The sequence below is a fragment of the Rana temporaria genome, chromosome 9 (assembly GCF_905171775.1).
Source record: "Rana temporaria chromosome 9, aRanTem1.1, whole genome shotgun sequence".
Classification (NCBI taxonomy): Eukaryota; Metazoa; Chordata; class Amphibia; order Anura; family Ranidae; genus Rana; species Rana temporaria.
Window position 1 is genome coordinate 171,456,889 of NC_053497.1, and position 8,443 is coordinate 171,465,331.

At 57.1% G+C, this 8,443-nt stretch overlaps 1 protein-coding gene and 20 non-coding genes across 21 annotated transcripts in view; all 21 read right to left on the reverse strand.

Moving 5' to 3' along the window:
* LOC120914627 (TRPM8 channel-associated factor homolog) overlaps nucleotides 1-8,443 on the reverse strand; it is an 88,943-nt gene that overhangs the window by 21,043 nt on the left and 59,457 nt on the right. The gene's annotated exons all lie outside the window — the stretch shown is intronic.
* Nucleotides 321-392, reverse strand: TRNAE-CUC. Its single transcript has one exon. It is a non-coding gene; the product is annotated as a tRNA-Glu (tRNA).
* On the reverse strand, nucleotides 743-814 carry TRNAE-CUC. The gene has a single exon. It is a non-coding gene; the product is annotated as a tRNA-Glu (tRNA).
* TRNAE-CUC lies at nucleotides 1,165-1,236 on the reverse strand. The gene has a single exon. It is a non-coding gene; the product is annotated as a tRNA-Glu (tRNA).
* On the reverse strand, nucleotides 1,587-1,658 carry TRNAE-CUC. Its single transcript has one exon. It is a non-coding gene; the product is annotated as a tRNA-Glu (tRNA).
* Nucleotides 2,009-2,080, reverse strand: TRNAE-CUC. Its single transcript has one exon. It is a non-coding gene; the product is annotated as a tRNA-Glu (tRNA).
* On the reverse strand, nucleotides 2,432-2,503 carry TRNAE-CUC. The gene has a single exon. It is a non-coding gene; the product is annotated as a tRNA-Glu (tRNA).
* On the reverse strand, nucleotides 2,854-2,925 carry TRNAE-CUC. The gene has a single exon. It is a non-coding gene; the product is annotated as a tRNA-Glu (tRNA).
* Nucleotides 3,276-3,347, reverse strand: TRNAE-CUC. The gene has a single exon. It is a non-coding gene; the product is annotated as a tRNA-Glu (tRNA).
* TRNAE-CUC lies at nucleotides 3,698-3,769 on the reverse strand. The gene has a single exon. It is a non-coding gene; the product is annotated as a tRNA-Glu (tRNA).
* TRNAE-CUC lies at nucleotides 4,120-4,191 on the reverse strand. The gene has a single exon. It is a non-coding gene; the product is annotated as a tRNA-Glu (tRNA).
* TRNAE-CUC lies at nucleotides 4,542-4,613 on the reverse strand. The gene has a single exon. It is a non-coding gene; the product is annotated as a tRNA-Glu (tRNA).
* TRNAE-CUC lies at nucleotides 4,964-5,035 on the reverse strand. Its single transcript has one exon. It is a non-coding gene; the product is annotated as a tRNA-Glu (tRNA).
* Nucleotides 5,386-5,457, reverse strand: TRNAE-CUC. Its single transcript has one exon. It is a non-coding gene; the product is annotated as a tRNA-Glu (tRNA).
* TRNAE-CUC lies at nucleotides 5,808-5,879 on the reverse strand. The gene has a single exon. It is a non-coding gene; the product is annotated as a tRNA-Glu (tRNA).
* Nucleotides 6,229-6,300, reverse strand: TRNAE-CUC. The gene has a single exon. It is a non-coding gene; the product is annotated as a tRNA-Glu (tRNA).
* TRNAE-CUC lies at nucleotides 6,651-6,722 on the reverse strand. Its single transcript has one exon. It is a non-coding gene; the product is annotated as a tRNA-Glu (tRNA).
* TRNAE-CUC lies at nucleotides 7,073-7,144 on the reverse strand. The gene has a single exon. It is a non-coding gene; the product is annotated as a tRNA-Glu (tRNA).
* Nucleotides 7,495-7,566, reverse strand: TRNAE-CUC. The gene has a single exon. It is a non-coding gene; the product is annotated as a tRNA-Glu (tRNA).
* Nucleotides 7,916-7,987, reverse strand: TRNAE-CUC. The gene has a single exon. It is a non-coding gene; the product is annotated as a tRNA-Glu (tRNA).
* TRNAE-CUC lies at nucleotides 8,337-8,408 on the reverse strand. Its single transcript has one exon. It is a non-coding gene; the product is annotated as a tRNA-Glu (tRNA).

An 8,443-nucleotide genomic window follows, 5' to 3' on the forward strand; every position in this document is an offset into this window, starting at 1 on the left:
CTATTCCAAATATTCTTATCTTCAAAATGTATGTTTCAACTTTAGTTGTGGCTATTGTCCGCCTGAAGGTGCAACCATAGACACATGCGAACACATGTTGAGAAATCATAGTCATGCTTGATTCCCAGGCAAGGGCAACTACCCAAGATGTTGCCCGAGTTGGCCGAGTTGGCCGTGTGGGTGTGAAAGCGCGAAAAAGGCGGACAACGCTCTTTGGAACTGAGAAAGCCATGCAGATGGATGGCGGAGCATTTTTGGGCTCTACCAAGCCGAGGCCCAGACGGTGGAGTCGTCCAGCTGCTGCCGGGGGCAAAGAAGAATTCCCTGACCGGGAATCGAACCCGGGCCGCGGCGGTGAGAGCGCCGAATCCTAGCCACTAGACCACCAGGGAGAGCTGTGCCCTGCTCTTCCCAGGCAAGGGATAGGAAGTCAAGGGCAACTACCCAAGATGGCGTTGATGCATTTTGGAGTGGGGGAAATGCTGCTTTCTTCGGTCAGAACCAAGGTCTCCAAAATGGGGGGCAAGGAGGCTCTTCTAGCTACAGTTGGTTAGCAGTGGGTTGTCCTAGTCTCTTAACAGCTGCCCGAGTTGGCCGTGTGGGTGTGAAAGCGCGAAAAAGGCGGACAACGCTCTTTGGAACTGAGAAAGCCATGCAGATGGATGGCGGAGCATTTTTGGGCTCTACCAAGCCGAGGCCCAGACGGTGGAGTCGTCCAGCTGCTGCCGGGGGCAAAGAAGAATTCCCTGACCGGGAATCGAACCCGGGCCGCGGCGGTGAGAGCGCCGAATCCTAGCCACTAGACCACCAGGGAGAGCTGTGCCCTGCTCTTCCCAGGCAAGGGATAGGAAGTCAAGGGCAACTACCCAAGATGGCGTTGATGCATTTTGGAGTGGGGGAAATGCTGCTTTCTTCGGTCAGAACCAAGGTCTCCAAAATGGGGGGCAAGGAGGCTCTTCTAGCTACAGTTGGTTAGCAGTGGGTTGTCCTAGTCTCTTAACAGCTGCCCGAGTTGGCCGTGTGGGTGTGAAAGCGCGAAAAAGGCGGACAACGCTCTTTGGAACTGAGAAAGCCATGCAGATGGATGGCGGAGCCTTTTTGGGCTCTACCAAGCCGAGGCCCAGACGGTGGAGTCGTCCAGCTGCTGCCGGGGGCAAAGAAGAATTCCCTGACCGGGAATCGAACCCGGGCCGCGGCGGTGAGAGCGCCGAATCCTAGCCACTAGACCACCAGGGAGAGCTGTGCCCTGCTCTTCCCAGGCAAGGGATAGGAAGTCAAGGGCAACTACCCAAGATGGCGTTGATGCATTTTGGAGTGGGGGAAATGCTGCTTTCTTCGGTCAGAACCAAGGTCTCCAAAATGGGGGGCAAGGAGGCTCTTCTAGCTACAGTTGGTTAGCAGTGGGTTGTCCTAGTCTCTTAACAGCTGCCCGAGTTGGCCGTGTGGGTGTGAAAGCGCGAAAAAGGCGGACAACGCTCTTTGGAACTGAGAAAGCCATGCAGATGGATGGCGGAGCATTTTTGGGCTCTACCAAGCCGAGGCCCAGACGGTGGAGTCGTCCAGCTGCTGCCGGGGGCAAAGAAGAATTCCCTGACCGGGAATCGAACCCGGGCCGCGGCGGTGAGAGCGCCGAATCCTAGCCACTAGACCACCAGGGAGAGCTGTGCCCTGCTCTTCCCAGGCAAGGGATAGGAAGTCAAGGGCAACTACCCAAGATGGCGTTGATGCATTTTGGAGTGGGGGAAATGCTGCTTTCTTCGGTCAGAACCAAGGTCTCCAAAATGGGGGGCAAGGAGGCTCTTCTAGCTACAGTTGGTTAGCAGTGGGTTGTCCTAGTCTCTTAACAGCTGCCCGAGTTGGCCGTGTGGGTGTGAAAGCGCGAAAAAGGCGGACAACGCTCTTTGGAACTGAGAAAGCCATGCAGATGGATGGCGGAGCATTTTTGGGCTCTACCAAGCCGAGGCCCAGACGGTGGAGTCGTCCAGCTGCTGCCGGGGGCAAAGAAGAATTCCCTGACCGGGAATCGAACCCGGGCCGCGGCGGTGAGAGCGCCGAATCCTAGCCACTAGACCACCAGGGAGAGCTGTGCCCTGCTCTTCCCAGGCAAGGGATAGGAAGTCAAGGGCAACTACCCAAGATGGCGTTGATGCATTTTGGAGTGGGGGAAATGCTGCTTTCTTCGGTCAGAACCAAGGTCTCCAAAATGGGGGGCAAGGAGGCTCTTCTAGCTACAGTTGGTTAGCAGTGGGTTGTCCTAGTCTCTTAACAGCTGCCCGAGTTGGCCGTGTGGGTGTGAAAGCGCGAAAAAGGCGGACAACGCTCTTTGGAACTGAGAAAGCCATGCAGATGGATGGCGGAGCATTTTTTGGGCTCTACCAAGCCGAGGCCCAGACGGTGGAGTCGTCCAGCTGCTGCCGGGGGCAAAGAAGAATTCCCTGACCGGGAATCGAACCCGGGCCGCGGCGGTGAGAGCGCCGAATCCTAGCCACTAGACCACCAGGGAGAGCTGTGCCCTGCTCTTCCCAGGCAAGGGATAGGAAGTCAAGGGCAACTACCCAAGATGGCGTTGATGCATTTTGGAGTGGGGGAAATGCTGCTTTCTTCGGTCAGAACCAAGGTCTCCAAAATGGGGGGCAAGGAGGCTCTTCTAGCTACAGTTGGTTAGCAGTGGGTTGTCCTAGTCTCTTAACAGCTGCCCGAGTTGGCCGTGTGGGTGTGAAAGCGCGAAAAAGGCGGACAACGCTCTTTGGAACTGAGAAAGCCATGCAGATGGATGGCGGAGCATTTTTTGGCTCTACCAAGCCGAGGCCCAGACGGTGGAGTCGTCCAGCTGCTGCCGGGGGCAAAGAAGAATTCCCTGACCGGGAATCGAACCCGGGCCGCGGCGGTGAGAGCGCCGAATCCTAGCCACTAGACCACCAGGGAGAGCTGTGCCCTGCTCTTCCCAGGCAAGCGATAGGAAGTCAAGGGCAACTACCCAAGATGGCGTTGATGCATTTTGGAGTGGGGGAAATGCTGCTTTCTTCGGTCAGAACCAAGGTCTCCAAAATGGGGGGCAAGGAGGCTCTTCTAGCTACAGTTGGTTAGCAGTGGGTTGTCCTAGTCTCTTAACAGCTGCCCGAGTTGGCCGTGTGGGTGTGAAAGCGCGAAAAAGGCGGACAACGCTCTTTGGAACTGAGAAAGCCATGCAGATGGATGGCGGAGCATTTTTGGGCTCTACCAAGCCGAGGCCCAGACGGTGGAGTCGTCCAGCTGCTGCCGGGGGCAAAGAAGAATTCCCTGACCGGGAATCGAACCCGGGCCGCGGCGGTGAGAGCGCCGAATCCTAGCCACTAGACCACCAGGGAGAGCTGTGCCCTGCTCTTCCCAGGCAAGGGATAGGAAGTCAAGGGCAACTACCCAAGATGGCGTTGATGCATTTTGGAGTGGGGGAAATGCTGCTTTCTTCGGTCAGAACCAAGGTCTCCAAAATGGGGGGCAAGGAGGCTCTTCTAGCTACAGTTGGTTAGCAGTGGGTTGTCCTAGTCTCTTAACAGCTGCCCGAGTTGGCCGTGTGGGTGTGAAAGCGCGAAAAAGGCGGACAACGCTCTTTGGAACTGAGAAAGCCATGCAGATGGATGGCGGAGCATTTTTGGGCTCTACCAAGCCGAGGCCCAGACGGTGGAGTCGTCCAGCTGCTGCCGGGGGCAAAGAAGAATTCCCTGACCGGGAATCGAACCCGGGCCGCGGCGGTGAGAGCGCCGAATCCTAGCCACTAGACCACCAGGGAGAGCTGTGCCCTGCTCTTCCCAGGCAAGGGATAGGAAGTCAAGGGCAACTACCCAAGATGGCGTTGATGCATTTTGGAGTGGGGGAAATGCTGCTTTCTTCGGTCAGAACCAAGGTCTCCAAAATGGGGGGCAAGGAGGCTCTTCTAGCTACAGTTGGTTAGCAGTGGGTTGTCCTAGTCTCTTAACAGCTGCCCGAGTTGGCCGTGTGGGTGTGAAAGCGCGAAAAAGGCGGACAACGCTCTTTGGAACTGAGAAAGCCATGCAGATGGATGGCGGAGCATTTTTGGGCTCTACCAAGCCGAGGCCCAGACGGTGGAGTCGTCCAGCTGCTGCCGGGGGCAAAGAAGAATTCCCTGACCGGGAATCGAACCCGGGCCGCGGCGGTGAGAGCGCCGAATCCTAGCCACTAGACCACCAGGGAGAGCTGTGCCCTGCTCTTCCCAGGCAAGGGATAGGAAGTCAAGGGCAACTACCCAAGATGGCGTTGATGCATTTTGGAGTGGGGGAAATGCTGCTTTCTTCGGTCAGAACCAAGGTCTCCAAAATGGGGGGCAAGGAGGCTCTTCTAGCTACAGTTGGTTAGCAGTGGGTTGTCCTAGTCTCTTAACAGCTGCCCGAGTTGGCCGTGTGGGTGTGAAAGCGCGAAAAAGGCGGACAACGCTCTTTGGAACTGAGAAAGCCATGCAGATGGATGGCGGAGCATTTTTGGGCTCTACCAAGCCGAGGCCCAGACGGTGGAGTCGTCCAGCTGCTGCCGGGGGCAAAGAAGAATTCCCTGACCGGGAATCGAACCCGGGCCGCGGCGGTGAGAGCGCCGAATCCTAGCCACTAGACCACCAGGGAGAGCTGTGCCCTGCTCTTCCCAGGCAAGGGATAGGAAGTCAAGGGCAACTACCCAAGATGGCGTTGATGCATTTTGGAGTGGGGGAAATGCTGCTTTCTTCGGTCAGAACCAAGGTCTCCAAAATGGGGGGCAAGGAGGCTCTTCTAGCTACAGTTGGTTAGCAGTGGGTTGTCCTAGTCTCTTAACAGCTGCCCGAGTTGGCCGTGTGGGTGTGAAAGCGCGAAAAAGGCGGACAACGCTCTTTGGAACTGAGAAAGCCATGCAGATGGATGGCGGAGCATTTTTGGGCTCTACCAAGCCGAGGCCCAGACGGTGGAGTCGTCCAGCTGCTGCCGGGGGCAAAGAAGAATTCCCTGACCGGGAATCGAACCCGGGCCGCGGCGGTGAGAGCGCCGAATCCTAGCCACTAGACCACCAGGGAGAGCTGTGCCCTGCTCTTCCCAGGCAAGCGATAGGAAGTCAAGGGCAACTACCCAAGATGGCGTTGATGCATTTTGGAGTGGGGGAAATGCTGCTTTCTTCGGTCAGAACCAAGGTCTCCAAAATGGGGGGCAAGGAGGCTCTTCTAGCTACAGTTGGTTAGCAGTGGGTTGTCCTAGTCTCTTAACAGCTGCCCGAGTTGGCCGTGTGGGTGTGAAAGCGCGAAAAAGGCGGACAACGCTCTTTGGAACTGAGAAAGCCATGCAGATGGATGGCGGAGCATTTTTGGGCTCTACCAAGCCGAGGCCCAGACGGTGGAGTCGTCCAGCTGCTGCCGGGGGCAAAGAAGAATTCCCTGACCGGGAATCGAACCCGGGCCGCGGCGGTGAGAGCGCCGAATCCTAGCCACTAGACCACCAGGGAGAGCTGTGCCCTGCTCTTCCCAGGCAAGCGATAGGAAGTCAAGGGCAACTACCCAAGATGGCGTTGATGCATTTTGGAGTGGGGGAAATGCTGCTTTCTTCGGTCAGAACCAAGGTCTCCAAAATGGGGGGCAAGGAGGCTCTTCTAGCTACAGTTGGTTAGCAGTGGGTTGTCCTAGTCTCTTAACAGCTGCCCGAGTTGGCCGTGTGGGTGTGAAAGCGCGAAAAAGGCGGACAACGCTCTTTGGAACTGAGAAAGCCATGCAGATGGATGGCGGAGCATTTTTGGGCTCTACCAAGCCGAGGCCCAGACGGTGGAGTCGTCCAGCTGCTGCCGGGGGCAAAGAAGAATTCCCTGACCGGGAATCGAACCCGGGCCGCGGCGGTGAGAGCGCCGAATCCTAGCCACTAGACCACCAGGGAGAGCTGTGCCCTGCTCTTCCCAGGCAAGCGATAGGAAGTCAAGGGCAACTACCCAAGATGGCGTTGATGCATTTTGGAGTGGGGGAAATGCTGCTTTCTTCGGTCAGAACCAAGGTCTCCAAAATGGGGGGCAAGGAGGCTCTTCTAGCTACAGTTGGTTAGCAGTGGGTTGTCCTAGTCTCTTAACAGCTGCCCGAGTTGGCCGTGTGGGTGTGAAAGCGCGAAAAAGGCGGACAACGCTCTTTGGAACTGAGAAAGCCATGCAGATGGATGGCGGAGCATTTTTGGCTCTACCAAGCCGAGGCCCAGACGGTGGAGTCGTCCAGCTGCTGCCGGGGGCAAAGAAGAATTCCCTGACCGGGAATCGAACCCGGGCCGCGGCGGTGAGAGCGCCGAATCCTAGCCACTAGACCACCAGGGAGAGCTGTGCCCTGCTCTTCCCAGGCAAGCGATAGGAAGTCAAGGGCAACTACCCAAGATGGCGTTGATGCATTTTGGAGTGGGGGAAATGCTGCTTTCTTCGGTCAGAACCAAGGTCTCCAAAATGGGGGGCAAGGAGGCTCTTCTAGCTACAGTTGGTTAGCAGTGGGTTGTCCTAGTCTCTTAACAGCTGCCCGAGTTGGCCGTGTGGGTGTGAAAGCGCGAAAAAGGCGGACAACGCTCTTTGGAACTGAGAAAGCCATGCAGATGGATGGCGGAGCATTTTTGGGCTCTACCAAGCCGAGGCCCAGACGGTGGAGTCGTCCAGCTGCTGCCGGGGGCAAAGAAGAATTCCCTGACCGGGAATCGAACCCGGGCCGCGGCGGTGAGAGCGCCGAATCCTAGCCACTAGACCACCAGGGAGAGCTGTGCCCTGCTCTTCCCAGGCAAGCGATAGGAAGTCAAGGGCAACTACCCAAGATGGCGTTGATGCATTTTGGAGTGGGGGAAATGCTGCTTTCTTCGGTCAGAACCAAGGTCTCCAAAATGGGGGGCAAGGAGGCTCTTCTAGCTACAGTTGGTTAGCAGTGGGTTGTCCTAGTCTCTTAACAGCTGCCCGAGTTGGCCGTGTGGGTGTGAAAGCGCGAAAAAGGCGGACAACGCTCTTTGGAACTGAGAAAGCCATGCAGATGGATGGCGGAGCATTTTTTGGCTCTACCAAGCCGAGGCCCAGACGGTGGAGTCGTCCAGCTGCTGCCGGGGGCAAAGAAGAATTCCCTGACCGGGAATCGAACCCGGGCCGCGGCGGTGAGAGCGCCGAATCCTAGCCACTAGACCACCAGGGAGAGCTGTGCCCTGCTCTTCCCAGGCAAGCGATAGGAAGTCAAGGGCAACTACCCAAGATGGCGTTGATGCATTTTGGAGTGGGGGAAATGCTGCTTTCTTCGGTCAGAACCAAGGTCTCCAAAATGGGGGGCAAGGAGGCTCTTCTAGCTACAGTTGGTTAGCAGTGGGTTGTCCTAGTCTCTTAACAGCTGCCCGAGTTGGCCGTGTGGGTGTGAAAGCGCGAAAAAGGCGGACAACGCTCTTTGGAACTGAGAAAGCCATGCAGATGGATGGCGGAGCATTTTTTGGCTCTACCAAGCCGAGGCCCAGACGGTGGAGTCGTCCAGCTGCTGCCGGGGGCAAAGAAGAATTCCCTGACCGGGAATCGAACCCGGGCCGCGGCGGTGAGAGCGCCGAATCCTAGCCACTAGACCACCAGGGAGAGCTGTGCCCTGCTCTTCCCAGGCAAGCGATAGGAAGTCAAGGGCAACTACCCAAGATGGCGTTGATGCATTTTGGAGTGGGGGAAATGCTGCTTTCTTCGGTCAGAACCAAGGTCTCCAAAATGGGGGGCAAGGAGGCTCTTCTAGCTACAGTTGGTTAGCAGTGGGTTGTCCTAGTCTCTTAACAGCTGCCCGAGTTGGCCGTGTGGGTGTGAAAGCGCGAAAAAGGCGGACAACGCTCTTTGGAACTGAGAAAGCCATGCAGATGGATGGCGGAGCATTTTTGGCTCTACCAAGCCGAGGCCCAGACGGTGGAGTCGTCCAGCTGCTGCCGGGGGCAAAGAAGAATTCCCTGACCGGGAATCGAACCCGGGCCGCGGCGGTGAGAGCGCCGAATCCTAGCCACTAGACCACCAGGGAGAGCTGTGCCCTGCTCTTCCCAGGCAAGCGATAGGAAGTCAAGGGCAACTACCCAAGATGGCGTTGATGCATTTTGGAGTGGGGGAAATGCTGCTTTCTTCGGTCAGAACCAAGGTCTCCAAAATGGGGGGCAAGGAGGCTCTTCTAGCTACAGTTGGTTAGCAGTGGGTTGTCCTAGTCTCTTAACAGCTGCCCGAGTTGGCCGTGTGGGTGTGAAAGCGCGAAAAAGGCGGACAACGCTCTTTGGAACTGAGAAAGCCATGCAGATGGATGGCGGAGCATTTTTGGCTCTACCAAGCCGAGGCCCAGACGGTGGAGTCGTCCAGCTGCTGCCGGGGGCAAAGAAGAATTCCCTGACCGGGAATCGAACCCGGGCCGCGGCGGTGAGAGCGCCGAATCCTAGCCACTAGACCACCAGGGAGAGCTGTGCCCTGCTCTTCCCAGGCAAGCGATAGG